Genomic DNA, 17,500 nt, shown 5'->3' on the forward strand with positions numbered 1-17,500 from the left:
GGTATATTTACCTAGCGAAGCCAACAGCGTGACTGAGACAGTCTGCCAGCGGCCTGCCTCTCCTCCTCCCTCTCAGAGGCCAGTTTGGCGAGCAGCAGACGAAAAGCGTCGATCAGCGGGGTCAACAGCGATCTCATCAGAGCCTGCTTCCTCTCGGCGGGACTCTCTCCGTGGACGATCAGCACCCCCGCCGTCTCAAAGATAAACAGCTGGTCATCGCTGGTCAGCAGCGCCCGGAAACCGTTCTCCTGAGGTACACACGGGGAGGGGAATGAAGGTCAGTACAGAGGGAGGATAATGTATGGAGGGTAAGGTAGGTCAGTGAAGAGAGAGAGAGATGTAGAGGATAATGTATGGAGGGTAAGGTAGGTCAGTGCAGAGAGATGCTGTAGAGGGTAATGTACGGAGGGTAATGTATAGAGGGTAATGTATAGAGGGGAGAGGTAACTTACAGGAGGAGCCAGCTCCAGCATGTCTGTAGAGGGTAATGTATAGAGGGTAATGTACAGAGGGTAATGTACAGAGGGTAATGTACAGAGGGTAATGTACAGAGGGTAATGTGTGAGGGTAATGTATAGAGGGTAATGTATAGAGGGTAATGTATAGAGGGTAATGTGTAGAGGGTAATGTACAGAGGGTAATGTATAGAGGGGAGAGGTAACTTACAGGAGGAGCCAGCTCCAACAGGTCTGTAGAGGGTAATGTATAGAGGGTAATGTATAGAGGGTAATGTACAGAGGGTAATGTACAGAGGGTAATGTGTAGAGGGTAATGTGTAGAGGGTAATGTACAGAGGGTAATGTATAGAGGGTAATGTATAGAGGGTAATGTACAGAGGGTAATGTACAGAGGGTAATGTATAGAGGGGAGAGGTAACTTACAGGAGGAGCCAGCTCCAGCAGGTCCTGTATCCTGGACAGGATGTCTTCAATGAAGGAGTTCATGTGTTTACTGGCAACAGAGTAAACAACAGAGTAAACAACAGAGTAAACAACAGGGTTAGGGGTCAAACACAAAGAACCTTCTAGAACTATTACTGTAAACAGAGGACTGGTCTATAGTAGTGCACTATATAGGGAATAGGGCTCTGGTCTATAGTAGTGCACTATATAGGGAATAGGGCTCTGGTCTATAGTAGTGCACTATATAGGGAATAGGGCTCTGGTCTATAGTAGTGCACTATATAGGGAATAGGGCTCTGGTCTATAGTAGTGCACTTATATAGGGAATAGGGCTCTGGTCTAAAGTAGTGCACTATATAGGGAATAGGGCTCTGGTCTATAGTAGTGCACACTATAGGGAATAGGGCTCTGGTCTATAGTAGTGCACTATATAGGGAATAGGGCTCTGGTCTATAGTAGTGCACTATATAGGGAATAGGGCTCTGGTCTATAGTAGTGTACTATATAGGGAATAGGGCTCTGGTCTATAGTAGTGCACTATATAGGGAATAGGGGTCTGGTCTATAGTAGTGCACTATATAGGGAATAGGGCTCTGGTCTAAAGTAGTGTACTATATAGGGAATAGGGCTCTGGTCTATAGTAGTGCACTATATAGGGAATAGGGGTCTGGTCTATAGTAGTGCACTATATAGGGAATAGGGCTCTGGTCTATAGTAGTACACTATATAGGGAATAGGGCTCTGGTCTATAGTAGTGCACTATATAGGGAATAGGGCTCTGGTCTATAGTAGTGTACTATATAGGGAATAGGGCCCTGGTCTATAGTAGTGTACTATATAGGGAATAGGGCTCTGGTCTATAGTAGTGCACTATATAGGGAATAGGGCTCTGGTCTATAGTAATGCACTATATAGGGAATAGGGCCCTGGTCTATAGTAGTGCACTATATAGGAATAGGGCTCTGGTCTATAGTAGTGTACTATATAGGGAATAGGGCTCTGGTCTAAAGTAGTGTACTATATAGGGAATAGGGCTCTGGTCTATAGTAGTGGGCTATATAGGGAATAGGGCTCTGGTCTATAGTAGTGCACCTATAGGGAATAGGGCTCTGGTCTATAGTAGTGCACTATATAGGGAGTAGGGCTCTGGTCTATAGTAGTGCACTATATAGGGAATAGGGCTCTGGTCTATAGTAGTGCACTATATAGGAATAGGGCTCTGGTCTATAGTAGTGCACTATATAGGGAATAGGGCTCTGGTCTATAGTAGTGTACTATATAGGGAATAGGGCTCTGGTCTAAAGTAGTGTACTATATAGGGAATAGGGCTCTGGTCTATAGTAGTGGGCTATATAGGGAATAGGGCTCTGGTCTATAGTAGTGTACTATATAGGGAATAGGGCTCTGGTCTATAGTAGTGCACTATATAGGGAATAGGGCTCTGGTCTAAAGTAGTGTACTATATAGGGAATAGGGCTCTGGTCTATAGTAGTGGGCTATATAGGGAATAGGGCTCTGGTCTATAGTAGTGTACTATATAGGGAATAGGGCTCTGGTCTATAGTAGTGCACTATATAGGGAATAGGGCTCTGGTCTATAGTAGTGGGCTATAAAGGGAATAGGGCTCTGGTCTATAGTAGTGGGCTATAAAGGGAATAGGGCTCTGGTCTATAGTAGTGTACTATATAGGGAATAGGGGTCTGGTCTATAGTAGTGTACTATATAGGGAATAGGGCTCTGGTCTATAGTAGTACACTATATAGGGAATAGGGCTCTGGTCTATAGTAGTACACTATATAGGGAATAGGGCTCTGGTCTATAGTAGTGGGCTATATAGGGAATAGGGCTCTGGTCTATAGTAGTGCACTATATAGGGAATAGGGCTCTGGTCTATAGTAGTGCACTATATAGGGAGTAGGGCTCTGGTCTATAGTAGTGCACTATATAGGGAATAGGGCTCTGGTCTATAGTAGTGCACTATATAGGGAATAGGGCTCTGGTCTATAGTAGTGCACTATATAGGGAATAGGGCTCTGGTCTATAGTAGTGTACTATATAGGGAATAGGGCTCTGGTCTAAAGTAGTGTACTATATAGGGAATAGGGCTCTGGTCTATAGTAGTGGGCTATATAGGGAATAGGGCTCTGGTCTATAGTAGTGTACTATATAGGGAATAGGGCTCTGGTCTATAGTAGTGCACTATATAGGGAATAGGGCTCTGGTCTAAAGTAGTGTACTATATAGGGAATAGGGCTCTGGTCTATAGTAGTGGGCTATATAGGGAATAGGGCTCTGGTCTATAGTAGTGTACTATATAGGGAATAGGGCTCTGGTCTATAGTAGTGCACTATATAGGGAATAGGGCTCTGGTCTATAGTAGTGGGCTATAAAGGGAATAGGGCTCTGGTCTATAGTAGTGTACTATATAGGGAATAGGGGTCTGGTCTATAGTAGTGTACTATATAGGGAATAGGGGTCTGGTCTATAGTAGGGCACTATATAGGGAATAGGGCTCTGGTCTAAAGTAGTGCACTATATAGGGAATAGGGGTCTGGTCTATAGTAGTGCACTATATAGGGAATAGGGCTCTGGTCTATAGTAGTGCACTATATAGGGAATAGGGCCCTGGTCTAAAGTAGTGCACTATATAGGGAATAGGGCTCTGGTCTATAGTAGTGGGCTATATAGGGAATAGGGCTCTGGTCTATAGTAGTGGGCTATATAGGGAATAGGGCTCTGGTCTATAGTAGTGGGCTATATAGGGAATAGGGCTCTGGTCTATAGTAGTGCACTATATAGGGAATAGGGCTCTGGTCTATAGTAGTGTACTATATAGGGAATAGGGCTCTGGTCTAAAGTAGTGCACTATATAGGGAATAGGGCTCTGGTCTATAGTAGTGCACTATATAGGGAATAGGGCTCTGGTCTAAAGTAGTGCACTATATAGGGAATAGGGCTCTGGTCTATAGTAGTGCACTATATAGGGAATAGGGCCCTGGTCTAAAGTAGTGCACTATATAGGGAATAGGGCCCTGGTCTAAAGTAGTGCACTATATAGGGAATAGGGCTCTGGTCTAAAGTAGTGGGCTATATAGGGAATAGGGCTCTGGTCTATAGTAGTGGGCTATATAGGGAATAGGGCTCTGGTCTATAGTAGTGGGCTATATAGGGAATAGGGCTCTGGTCTATAGTAGTGGGCTATATAGGGAATAGGGCTCTGGTCTATAGTAGTGCACTATATAGGGAATAGGGCTCTGGTCTATAGTAGGCACTATAGAGAATAGGGCTCTGGTCTATAGTAGTGCACTATATAGGGAATAGGGCTCTGGTCTATAGTAGTGCACTATATAGGGAATAGGGGTCTGGTCTAAAGTAGTGCACTATATAGGGAATAGGGCTCTGGTCTATAGTAGTGCACTATATAGGGAATAGGGCTCTGGTCTATAGTAGTGGGCTATATAGGGAATAGGGCTCTGGTCTATAGTAGTGGGCTATATAGGGAATAGGGCTCTGGTCTATAGTAGTGCACTATATAGGGAATAGGGCTCTGGTCTATAGTAGTGTACTATATAGGGAATAGGGGTCTGGTCTAAAGTAGTGCACTATATAGGGAATAGGGCTCTGGTCTATAGTAGTGTACTATATAGGGAATAGGGCCCTGGTCTATAGTAGTGCACTATATAGGGAATAGGGCTCTGGTCTATAGTAGTGTACTATATAGGGAATAGGGCTCTGGTCTAAAGTAGTACAGTATATAGGGAATAGGGGTCTGGTCTAAAGTAGTGCACTATATAGGGAATAGGGCTCTGGTCTAAAGTAGTGCACTATATAGGGAATAGGGCTCTGGTCTATAGTAGTGCACTATATAGGGAATAGGGCCCTGGTCTAAAGTAGTGCACTATATAGGGAATAGGGCTCTGGTCTATAGTAGTGTACTATATAGGGAATAGTGCTCTGGTCTAAAGTAGTGCACTATATAGGGAATAGGGCCCTGGTCTAAAGTAGTGCACTATATAGGGAATAGGGCTCTAGTCTATAGTAGTGCACTATATAGGGAATAGGGCTCTGGTCTAAAGTAGTGTACTATATAGGGAATAGGGCTCTGGTCTATAGTAGTGCACTATATAGGGAATAGGGCTCTGGTCTATAGTAGTGTACTATATAGGGAATAGGGCTCTGGTCTATAGTAGTGCACTATATAGGGAATAGGGCTCTGGTCTATAGTAGTGCACTATATAGGGAATAGGGCTCTGGTCTATAGTAGTGCACTATATAGGGAATAGGGCTCTGGTCTATAGTAGTGCACTATATAGGGAATAGGGCTCTGGTCTATAGTAGTGCACTATATAGGGAATAGGGCTCTGGTCTATAGTAGTGTACTATATAGGGAATAGGGCTCTGGTCTAAAGTAGTACAGTATATAGGGAATAGGTGTCTGGTCTAAAGTAGTGCACTATATAGGGAATAGGGCTCTGGTCTAAAGTAGTGCACTATATAGGGAATAGGGCTCTGGTCTATAGTAGTGCACTATATAGGGAATAGGGCCCTGGTCTAAAGTAGTGCACTATATAGGGAATAGGGCTCTAGTCTATAGTAGTGCACTATATAGGGAATAGGGCTCTGGTCTAAAGTAGTGTACTATATAGGGAATAGGGCTCTGGTCTATAGTAGTGCACTATATAGGGAATAGGGCTCTGGTCTATAGTAGTGTACTATATAGGGAATAGGGCTCTGGTCTATAGTAGTGTACTATATAGGGAATAGGGCTCTGGTCTAAAGTAGTGCACTATATAGGGAATAGGGCTCTGGTCTATAGTAGTGTACTATATAGGGAATAGGGCTCTGGTCTATAGTAGTGTACTATATAGGGGATAGGGGCCCATTGGGAACACCATGTAATGCTTAGTGACAGCTGGACTTACTGCAGCGTCTTGACGAAGCGTGAGAAGAGGTAGGCCACTCTGCTGCGGACCTTAGGACTGCTGTGTCTCAGACCTCGATGGTCCAGGAAGGCCATCTACAGGACAGAGTGGAACAAAACCGCCCCTTTATCCAGGGGTCCACTGTCCCTCTCCTCTCCTCTGATACAAAACCTCCCCTTTATCCAGGGGTCCACTGTCCCTCTCCTCAACACTGATACAAAACCTCCCCTTTATCCAGGGGTCCACTGTCCCTCTCCTCTCCACTGATACAAAACCTCCCCTTTATCCAGGGGTCCACTGTCCCTCTCCTCTCCTCTGATACAAAACCTCCCCTTTATCCAGGGGTCCACTGTCCCTCTCCTCTCCTCTGATACAAAACCTCCCCTTTATCCAGGGGTCCACTGTCCCTCTCCTCAACACTGATACAAAACCTCCCCTTTATCCAGGGGTCCACTGTCCCTCTCCTCTCCTCAACACTGATACAAAACCTCCCCTTTATCCAGGGGTCCACTGTCCCTCTCCTCAACACTGATACAAAACCTCCCCTTTATCCAGGGGTCCACTGTCCCTCTCCTCTACACTGATACAAAACCTCCCCTTTATCCAGGGGTCCACTGTCCCTCTCCTCTCCTCTGATACAAAACCTCCCCTTTATCCAGGGGTCCACTGTCCCTCTCCTCTCCTCTGATACAAAACCTCCCCTTTATCCAGGGGTCCACTGTCCCTCTCCTCAACACTGATACAAAACCTCCCCTTTATCCAGGGGTCCACTGTCCCTCTCCTCTACACTGATACAAAACCTCCCCTTTATCCAGGGGTCCACTGTCCCTCTCCTCAACACTGATACAAAACCTCCCCTTTATCCAGGGGTCCACTGTCCCTCTCCTCAACACGGATACAAAACCTCCCCTTTATCCAGGGGTCCACTGTCCCTCTCCTCTCCTCTGATACAAAACCTCCCCTTTAACCAGGGGTCCACTGTCCCTCTCCTCAACACTGATACAAAACCTCCCCTTTATCCAGGGGTCCACTGTCCCTCTCCTCTGATACAAAACCTCCCCTTTAACCAGGGGTCCACTGTCCCTCTCCTCAACACTGATACAAAACCTCCCCTTTATCCAGGGGTCCACTGTCCCTCTCCTCTCCTCTGATACAAAACCTCCCCTTTATCCAGGGGTCCACTGTCCCTCTCCTCAACACTGATACAAAACCTCCCCTTTATCCAGGGGTCCACTGTCCCTCTCCTCTCCTCAACACTGTGAAGACACGACGTTTAAAAGGTAGAACAGAGAGCTGATTGGCTGGTTGATTCAGCGACTGCAGTACTAACCAGGACATTGGGGATGTGCTGCGGTTCAACCAGGAAGAACTTGTCGTAACGAACCACCGTCTCAAAGAACTCCAGGGATACAGACGTGTGTTGGTACCCGCTGAGACCAGAGGAGACGAGCTGAGGAGACGAGGAGAAAACAGGACATGATAACAGACATTAGAAACAGGGGTCGTCGGCGGGGACTGGACCCCGGGTCGTCGGCGGGGACTGGACCCCGGGTCGTCGGCGGGGACTGGACCCCGGGTCGTCGGCGGGGACTGGACCCCGGGTCGTCGGCGGGGACTGGACCCCGGGGGGTCGTCGGGGACTGGACCCGGGGTCGTCGGCGGGACTGGACCCCGGGGGTCGTCGGCGGGACTGGACCCCGGGGTCGTCGGCGGGGACTGGACCCGGGGGTCGTCGGCGGGGACTGGACCCCGGGGGTCGTCGGCGGGGACTGGACCCGGGGGTCGTCGGCGGGGACTGGACCCCGGGGTCGTCGGCGGGGACTGGACCCCGGGGGTCGTCGGCGGGGACTGGACCCCGGGGGTCGTCGGCGGGGACTGGACCCCGGGGGTCGTCGGCGGGGACTGGACCCCGGGGGTCGTCGGCGGGGACTGGACCCCGGGGGTCGTCGGCGGGGACTGGACCCCGGGGGTCGTCGGCGGGGACTGGACCCCGGGGGTCGTCGGCGGGGACTGGACCCCGGGGGTCGTCGGCGGGGACTGGACCCCGGGGGTCGTCGGCGGGGACTGGACCCCGGGGGTCGTCGGCGGGGACTGGACCCCGGGCGGTCTCGGCTGTGTTTAACTCACCGTTCTCATCATATCCTGCAGGGCGGAGGTCTTGGCCGTGTCGCCAGAGAAGTGGGCCCCGTGTGAAGCCGGCAGAGCCTCTCCCAGCATGTACAGCAGCCTGATGGCCACCTCCACCTCCATGAAGGACGCCGTCTGCCACCGCCTGAGACACACACAATCAGGATCAGTACACGGTTCTTCACGGGGGGACGTCGAGGAAGAAAAGAAGATGGAGTCTTACTGCACGGTGTTATTGAAGACTCTGCCTACAGCTTCCAGGAGCAGCTCAGGAGACACCTGAGCCAGACGATCTAACAGCATCTTTAACTGTTTCCTGTACTCTACAAACATCGCTTCATCCTCCCCCTGGGAGAGAGAGAGAAAGAGGGGAGAGATGGACAGAGAGAGAGAGAGGGGGGGAGAGATGGACAGAGAGAGAGAGAGGGGGGGAGAGATGGACAGAGAGAGAGAGAGGGGGAGAGATGGACAGAGAGACAGAGAGAGAGATGGACAGAGAGAGAGAGAGAGAGATGGACAGAGAGAGAGATGGACAGAGAGAGATGGACAGAGAGAGAGATGGACAGAGAGAGATGGACAGAGAGAGATGGACAGAGAGAGATAGAGAGAGAGAGAGACAGAGAGAGAGAGACAGAGAGAGATGGACAGAGAGAGATGGACAGAGAGAGAGATGGACAGAGAGAGAGATGGACAGAGAGAGAGAGACAGAGAGAGACAGAGAGAGACAGAGAGAGACAGAGAGAGACAGAGAGAGACAGAGAGAGACAGAGAGAGACAGAGAGAGAGAGAGAGAGAGAGAGAGAGAGAGAGAGGAGAGAGAGAGAGGGGGAGAGATGGAGAGAGAGAGAAAGGAGAGAGATAGAAGGGAGAGAGATGGAGACAGTGAGTAATGAGAACGATGTTCAACTCCCCCCACAATTTAAAACCTTAAAGTTTTTACCTCGTTGTCAAAGTTGTACTCTTCATCATAAGTGAGTTTCTTCATCACAGCCAACATGATGGCCTGTTGAGACAGAGACACAGTCAACACGCCGGACACACACATCAGTCAACACGCCAGACCCACACATCAGTCAACACGCCAGACCCACACATCAGTCAACACGCCAGACCCACACATCAGTCAACACGCCGGACCCACACATCAGTCAACACGCCGGACCCACACATCAGTCAACACGCCGGACCCACACATCAGTCAACACGCCGGACCCACACATCAGTCAACACGCCAGACCCACACATCAGTCAACACGCCGGATCCAGACACACCAGTCAACACGCCGGATCCAGACACACCAGTCAACACGCCGGATCCAGACACACCAGTCAACACGCCGGATCCGGACACACCAGTCAACACGCCGGATCCGGACACACCAGTCAACACGCCGGATCCGGACACACCAGTCAACACGCCGGATCCGGACACACCAGTCAACACGCCGGATCCGGACACTGAGTCAACACGCCGGATCCGGACACACCAGTCAACACGCCGGATCCGGACACACCAGTCAACACGCCGGATCCGGACACACCAGTCAACACGCCGGACCCACACATCAGTCAACACGCCGGACCCACACATCAGTCAACACGCCGGACCCACACATCAGTCAACACGCCGGATCCACACATCAGTCAACACGCCGGATCCACACATCAGTCAACACGCCGGATCCACACATCAGTCAACACGCCGGATCCACACATCAGTCAACACGCCGGATCCACACATCAGTCAACACGCCGGATCCACACATCAGTCAACACGCCGGAAACACATCAGTCAACACGCCGGAAACACATCAGTCAACACGCCGGACACATCAGTCAACACGCCAGAAACATCAGTCAACACGCCAGAAACATCAGTCAACACGCCAGAAACATCAGTCAACATGATGACAAATGGAGAGACGTTAGAACAGGTTTTTAAAAGCTAGTGGCTGGTTTCCCCAGACACCGATTAATTATATTCCTGGAATAAATTTAAAATAAAACATGGGTCATGTTTTTAGTCCAGAACTAAGGCCTAATCTGTGTGTCCGGGAAACCAGCCCCAAAGGGTTCCTGATGAAATCGTACCTCAACGTTAGTCTTCTGTTGGTCTGTCAGCAGCGGAAACTACAAGAGGGAAGAGAGACGACAGGATGTTGTCGTCATGAAAACACTACCAACGGGACCTTTAATTCAACGAAGTGGGGCTTTTCCCAGAAAGCAGGAGAGATTAGCCGGCTAACTGACACACACACACACACACACACACACACACACACACACACACACACACACCACACACACACACACACACACACACACACACACACACACACACACACACACACACACACACACACACACACACACACACACACACACACACACACACACCCCAAACGATAATGATTGGGGTCAGTTTGTGTGGACAGTTTTCTCCACCTTGTCTGATTCCCAGTACTCTTCAATGGCCTCCTGTCCTCCTCTCCCTACCTGAAGCATGTTACTCTGCCACTCGGACCCCTTGGGGAAGATTGCAAAAACAGATAAACACAAGTTTACGTCATGGTTACCGTGACACCCTGATCCTATTGATGACGCTGTCACATGACAGTGGTCTTGAGAGGCTACTCCACGCCCGTTCTAGAGATTATATTTCTATGGTTTCCCCTCTCCTGTCTAGTAAAGATACATCTAGAGTGGCTTCCTCTCCTGTCTAGTAGAGATACATCTAGAGTGGCTCCCTCTCCTGTCTAGTAGAGATACATCTAGAGTGGATCCCTCTCCTGTCTAGTAGAGATACATCTAGAGTGGCTCCCTCTCCTGTCTAGTAGAGATACATCTAGAGTCTAGAGTGGCCCAAATGACACTATTCCCTTTATAGTGCACTACATTTGACCAGAGACCTGGATGGAATAAGGTGCAATAGAGAATAGGGAGCCATATTCCCATAGACCTCTGGTATCAGTGTGTATCTCACCTGTTTGAGTACGTCCAGGTAGTGGTATCTCACCTGTTTGAGTACGTCCAGGTAGTGGTATCTCACCTGTTTGAGTACGTCCAGGTAGTGGTATCTCACCTGTTTGAGTACGTCCAGGTAGTCGCATCTCACCTGTTTGAGTACGTCCAGGTAGTCGCATCTCACCTGTTTGAGTACGTCCAGGTAGTCGCATCTCACCTGTTTGAGTACGTCCAGGTAGTCGCATCTCACCTGTTTGAGTACGTCCAGGTAGTCGCATCTCACCTGTTTGAGTACGTCCAGGTAGTCGCATCTCACCTGTTTGAGTACGTCCAGGTAGTCGCATCTCACCTGTTTGAGTACGTCCAGGTAGTCGCATCTCACCTGTTTGAGTACGTCCAGGTAGTCGCATCTCACCTGTTTGAGTACGTCCAGGTAGTCGCATCTCACCTGTTTGAGTACGTCCAGGTAGTCGCATCTCACCTGTTTGAGTACGTCCAGGTAGTCGCATCTCACCTGTTTGAGTACGTCCAGGTAGTCGCATCTCACCTGTTTGAGTACGTCCAGGTAGTCGCATCTCACCTGTTTGAGTACGTCCAGGTAGTCGCATCTCACCTGTTTGAGTACGTCCAGGTAGTCGCATCTCACCTGTTTGAGTACGTCCAGGTAGTCGCATCTCACCTGTTTGAGTACGTCCAGGTAGTCGCATCTCACCTGTTTGAGTACGTCCAGGTAGTCGTATCTCACCTGTTTGAGTACGTCCAGGTAGTCGTATCTCACCTGTTTGAGTACGTCCAGGTAGTCGTATCAGTGCGTATCTCACCTGTTTGAGAATGCGTTCAGGTAGTCGTAGCAGAAGCCTACGATGTTAGCCGAGATGTCGTCGTCGGTCGTGGACCAACAGCTGGAGGAGCAGAGGAACCTTTGCCTCGATGGCGCGCAGCGACTCGGCGGCGTCTTTCACTTCGCCCCCCTTGGCCTGTTTGGTCCAGCTCAGCACCAGAGACTGACCCATCCCATTCACCAGTCTGGAGAACTTAGCCAGGAAGTCCACATCCTCTTCCTGACAGAGCCAAGACAGGAAACCATTTCACTGCACAGAACTACTATATAGGAGACAGGGGGGCCATTTCACTGTACAGCACTACTATATAGGAGACAGGACGGCCATTTCACTGTACAGCACTACTATATAGGAGACAGGAAACCATTTCACTGTACAGCACTACTATATAGGAGACAGGAAACCATTTCACTGTACAGCACTACTATATAGGAGACAGGACGGCCATTTCACTGTACAGCACTACTATATAGGAGACAGGAAACCATTTCACTGTACAGCACTACTATATAGGAGACAGGGGGGGGCCATTTCACTGTACAGCACTACTATATAGGAGACAGGGGGGCCATTTCACTGTACAGCACTACTATATAGGAGACAGGGGGGGGCCATTTCACTGTACAGCACTACTATATAGGAGACAGGAAACCATTTCACTGTACAGCACTACTATATAGGAGACAGGACGGCCATTTCACTGTACAGCACTACTATATAGGAGACAGGACGGCCATTTCACTGTACAGCACTACTATATAGGAGACAGGAAACCATTTCACTGTACAGCACTACTATATAGGAGACAGGAAACCATTTCACTGTACAGCACTACTATATAGGAGACAGGAAACCATTTCACTGTACAGCACTACTATATAGGAGACAGGACGGCCATTTCACTGTACAGCACTACTATATAGGAGACAGGAAACCATTTCACTGTACAGCACTACTATATAGGAGACAGGAAACCATTTCACTGTACAGCACTACTATATAGGAGACAGGAAACCATTTCACTGTACAGCACTACTATATAGGAGACAGGGGGGGCCATTTCACTGTACAGCACTACTATATAGGAGACAGGAAACCATTTCACTGTACAGCACTACTATATAGGAGACAGGAAACCATTTCACTGTACAGCACTACTATATAGGAGACAGGAAACCATTTCACTGTACAGCACTACTATATAGGAGACAGGAAACCATTTCACTGTACAGCACTACTATATAGGAGACAGGAAACCATTTCACTGTACAGCACTACTATATAGGAGACAGGAAACCATTTCACTGTACAGCACTACTATATAGGAGACAGGACGGCCATTTCACTGTACAGCACTACTATATAGGAGACAGGAAACCATTTCACTGTACAGCACTACTATATAGGAGACAGGGGGGGGCCATTTCACTGTACAGCACTACTATATAGGAGACAGGGGGGCCATTTCACTGTACAGCACTACTATATAGGAGACAGGGGGGGCCATTTCACTGTACAGCACTACTATATAGGAGACAGGAAACCATTTCACTGTACAGCACTACTATATAGGAGACAGGACGGCCATTTCACTGTACAGCACTACTATATAGGAGACAGGACGGCCATTTCACTGTACAGCACTACTATATAGGAGACAGGGGGCCATTTCACTGTACAGCACTACTATATAGGAGACAGGAAACCATTTCACTGTACAGCACTACTATATAGGAGACAGGAAACCATTTCACTGTACAGCACTACTATATAGGAGACAGGAAACCATTTCACTGTACAGCACTACTATATAGGAGACAGGACGGCCATTTCACTGTACAGCACTACTATATAGGAGACAGGAAACCATTTCACTGTACAGCACTACTATATAGGAGACAGGAAACCATTTCACTGTACAGCACTACTATATAGGAGACAGGAAACCATTTCACTGTACAGCACTACTATATAGGAGACAGGAAACCATTTCACTGTACAGCACTACTATATAGGAGACAGGAAACCATTTCACTGTACAGCACTACTATATAGGAGACAGGACGGCCATTTCACTGTACAGCACTACTATATAGGAGACAGGAAACCATTTCACTGTACAGCACTACTATATAGGAGACAGGAAACCATTTCACTGTACAGCACTACTATATAGGAGACAGGAAACCATTTCACTGTACAGCACTACTATATAGGAGACAGGACGGCCATTTCACTGTACAGCACTACTATATAGGAGACAGGAAACCATTTCACTGTACAGCACTACTATATAGGAGACAGGACGGCCATTTCACTGTACAGCACTACTATATAGGAGACAGGGGGGGCCATTTCACTGTACAGCACTACTATATAGGAGACAGGGGGGGCCATTTCACTGTACAGCACTACTATATAGGAGACAGGGGGGCCATTTCACTGTACAGCACTACTATATAGGAGACAGGGGGGGCCATTTCACTGTACAGCACTACTATATAGGAGACAGGGGGGCCATTTCACTGTACAGCACTACTATATAGGAGACAGGGGGGCCATTTCACTGTACAGCACTACTATATAGGAGACAGGAAACCATTTCACTGTACAGCACTACTATATAGGAGACAGGGGGCCATTTCACTGTACAGCACTACTATATAGGAGACGGGAAACCATTTCACTGCACAGCACTACTATATAGGAGACGGGACGGCCATTTCACTGCACAGCACTACTATATAGGAGACAGGGGGGCCATTTCACTGCACAGCACTACTATATAGGAGACGGGACGGCCATTTCACTGCACAGCACTACTATATAGGAGACGGGACGGCCATTTCACTGCACAGCACTACTATATAGGAGACGGGAAACCATTTCACTGCACAGCACTACTATATAGGAGACGGGAAACCATTTCACTGTACAGCACTACTATATAGGAGACAGGGGGGCCATTTCACTGTACAGCACTACTATATAGGATACAGGGGGGCCATTTCACTGTACAGCACTACTATATAGGAGACAGGAAACCATTTCACTGTACAGCACTACTATATAGGAGACAGGGGGGCCATTTCACTGCACAGCACTACTATATAGGAGACAGGGGGGCCATTTCACTGTACAGCACTACTATATAGGAGACAGGGGGGCCATTTCACTGTACAGCACTGTTGTGTGTGTGTGTGTGTGTGTGTGTGTGTGTGTGTGTGTGTGTGTGTGTGTGTGTGTGTGTGTGTGTGTGTGTGTGTGTACACCTACCTCCTCCACATTGAAGAAGCCAGCAGACTGCAGGACTTGACAGAGGGACTCAACCAGCTTGGTTTTGTCTGTAGGGTCCATGCCTTTATTAACAATCTCAAACAGACATTCGCACGCCTCCTCTCTCAGGTCCTCCACGGACATCTGACTCAGGAGCAGGTTAACAAACCTGGAGGGACAGGAAACACACTGGTTACACACTGGTCCAGGACCAGTCCATCTGATCTCTGGTTTATAAACCTGGTCCAGGACCAGTCCATCTGATTTATAAACCTGGACAGGAAACACTGGACCAGGACCAGTCATCTGGTTTATAAACCTGGACAGGAAACACTGGACCAGGACCAGTCATCTGGTTTATAAACCTGGAGGGACAGGAAACACTGGTCCAGGACCAGTCATCTGATCTCTGGTTTATCAACCTGGACAGGAAACACTGGACCAGGACCAGTCATCTGATCTCTGGTTTATAAACCTGGACAGGAAACACTGGACCAGGACCAGTCATCTGATCTCTGGTCTATAAACCTGGACCAGGACCAGTCCATCTGATCTCTGGTCTATAAACCTGGACAGGAAACACTGGACCAGGACCAGTCCATCTGATCTCTGGTTTATAAACCTGGACAGGAAACACTGGACCAGGACCAGTCCATCTGATCTCTGGTTTATAAACCTGGAGGGACAGGAAACACTGGACCAGGACCAGTCATCTGATCTCTGGTTTATAAACCTGGTCCAGGACCAGTCCATCTGATCTCTGGTCTATAAACCTGGACAGGAAACACTGGACCAGGACCAGTCCATCTGATCTCTGGTTTATCAACCTGGACCAGGACCAGTCCATCTGATCTCTGGTCTATAAACCTGGACAGGAAACACTGGACCAGGACCAGTCATCTGATCTCTGGTTTATAAACCTGGACAGGAAACACTGGACCAGGACCAGTCATCTGATCTCTGGTTTATCAACCTGGTCCAGGACCAGTCATCTGATCTCTGGTTTATAAACCTGGACAGGAAACACTGGACCAGGACCAGTCCATCTGATCTCTGGTCTATAAATCTGGACAGGAAACACTGGACCAGGACCAGAGTTTCAACCCAACACGATGCACCTGAGCTCAGTGTCCAGTCTCATAGCAAAGGGTCTGAATACTGACGTAAATAAGGGATCTGGATTTTATTTTTAATAAAATGTTTTCGCTTTGTCATTATGGGGTATTGTGTGTAGATTTATGGGGGGGGGGGGGGGGGGATTACTGAATCCATTTTAGAATAAGGCTGTAACGTAACAAAATGTGGGGAAAGGGGTCTGAATGCAATGTATTTATCTCAAATACCTTAGTATTATCTATCCTGATGCCTGGTCACTTTACCCTGCCTTCATGTACATATCTATCTACCTCATTATTATCTATCCTGATGTCTAGTCACTTTACCCTGCCTTCATGTACATATCTACCTCATTATTATCTATCCTGATGCCTGGTCACTTTACCCTGCCTTCATGTACATATCTATCTACCTCATTATTATCTATCCTGATGCCTGGTCACTTTACCCTGCCTTCATGTACATATCTACCTCATTATTATCTATCCTGATGCCTGGTCACTTTACCCTGCCTTCATGTACATATCTACCTCATTATTATCTATCCTGATGTCTAGTCACTTTACCCTGCCTTCATGTACATATCTACCTCATTATTATCTATCCTGATGCCTGGTCACTTTACCCTGCCTTCATGTACATATCTATCTACCTCATTATTATCTATCCTGATGTCTAGCCACTTTACCCTGCCTTCATGTACATATCTACCTCTAATACCTTATTATTATCTATCCTGATGTCTAGTCACTTTACCCTGCCTTCATGTACATATCTACCTCAAATACCTTATTATTATCTATCCTGATGCCTAGTCACTATACCCTGCCTTCATGTACATATCTACCTCAAATACCTTATTATTATCTATCCTGATGTCTAGTCACTTTACCCTGCCTTCATGTACATATCTACCTCAAATACCTTATTATCTATCCTGATGCCTGGTCACTTTACCCTGCCTTCATGTACATATCTATCTACCTCATTATTATCTATCCTGATGTCTAGTCACTTTACCCTGCCTTCATGTACATATCTACCTCAAATACCTTATTATTATCTATCCTGATGTCTAGTCACTTTACCCTGCCTTCATGTACATATCTACCTCATTATTATCTATCCTGATGCCTGGTCACTTTACCCTGCCTTCATGTACATATCTACCTCATTATTATCTATCCTGATGTCTAGTCACTTTACCCTGCCTTCATGTACATATCTACCTCATTATTATCTATCCTGATGTCTAGTCACTTTACCCTGCCTTCATGTACATATCTACCTCATTATTATCTATCCTGATGTCTAGTCACTTTACCCTGCCTTCATGTACATATCTATCTAC

The 17,500-nt window shown here is 47.8% G+C and overlaps 1 pseudogene; it reads right to left on the reverse strand.

Annotated features, from left to right (window-relative positions):
- Positions 1–11: 11 nt before the first annotated feature.
- The window catches only part of LOC123740068 (exportin-T-like), a 62,013-nt pseudogene continuing 44,524 nt past the window's right edge, over positions 12–17,500 (reverse strand).

Source organism: Salmo salar, unplaced genomic scaffold (genome assembly GCF_905237065.1).
Source record: "Salmo salar unplaced genomic scaffold, Ssal_v3.1, whole genome shotgun sequence".
In the NCBI taxonomy this organism is placed as follows: Eukaryota; Metazoa; Chordata; class Actinopteri; order Salmoniformes; family Salmonidae; genus Salmo; species Salmo salar.